The following is an 814-nucleotide window of genomic DNA, read 5'->3' as shown; positions in this document are numbered from 1 at the left end:
TTTCTCAGGCTACATTATCTTGGGGATTTTTCATTTTCCATATCTGTTAATATCTGAGTCCTTATTCCCCTAGAAACCACAATACGCCCTTTCCTCCAATTTCTACATTATGGGTGGTTCATTTTCAGCAAAGTGTTATTATTACTACCATTTTGACGTTAGTTTGGTCCATAAATTTGGAGATCTTGTCCTGTATTTAGATGTTCCATCAAATACATCCAGTTCCAGTTTTCTATACTTAGCTATCAGTTAAGTCCACGGGGAGGAGGAGTGCGTGGCAAAGATCAGAGCAGGGTCCATATCTCTGCCTCACAGCACAGTGTCACATGGTTTTGCTTCATCTCCTGCCAATTCTAAAAGAGTATGCACGGCAGATACTATTACCTTTACACCGATGAGCTGAAGGACATGCCTAAGAAGACAGCATGCTAGCTGAAGACACAGCTTAAATCGACACCTGTTGTGGATGACATAAGCTAATTTCTCTTTTTATTCCAAATCTCTGCAAAAGAGAATCATCCCCAGGGAGCAAGAAAGAAATGCACTTACGCGGGAGTAACTGACTTGAGGTTGGAAACGGAATGGTTAGTCCTTAGGGATGCGGGCTTCACCCTCTCCACAAGGCCATGGTTTTCTTCGTGCTTTAAAGAGTAGCTATGATGTGACCTGTTTGCAGGGTTCTCTTGAGACTTTTCCTGGGTAGTTTCGTGACTCGCCCAACAATACAGCGAATTACTGAAACAGAACAAGAAAATAAGAAAACGCAAAGCACGTGGCGCTCAGCATCTCATTATTTTTGGCCCTTGTCCCGACC

This window comes from Sciurus vulgaris, assembly GCF_902686455.1.
Source record: "Sciurus vulgaris genome assembly, chromosome: 1".
Taxonomy (NCBI): Eukaryota; Metazoa; Chordata; class Mammalia; order Rodentia; family Sciuridae; genus Sciurus; species Sciurus vulgaris.
Note: the sequence above shows the minus strand (reverse complement) of the source record.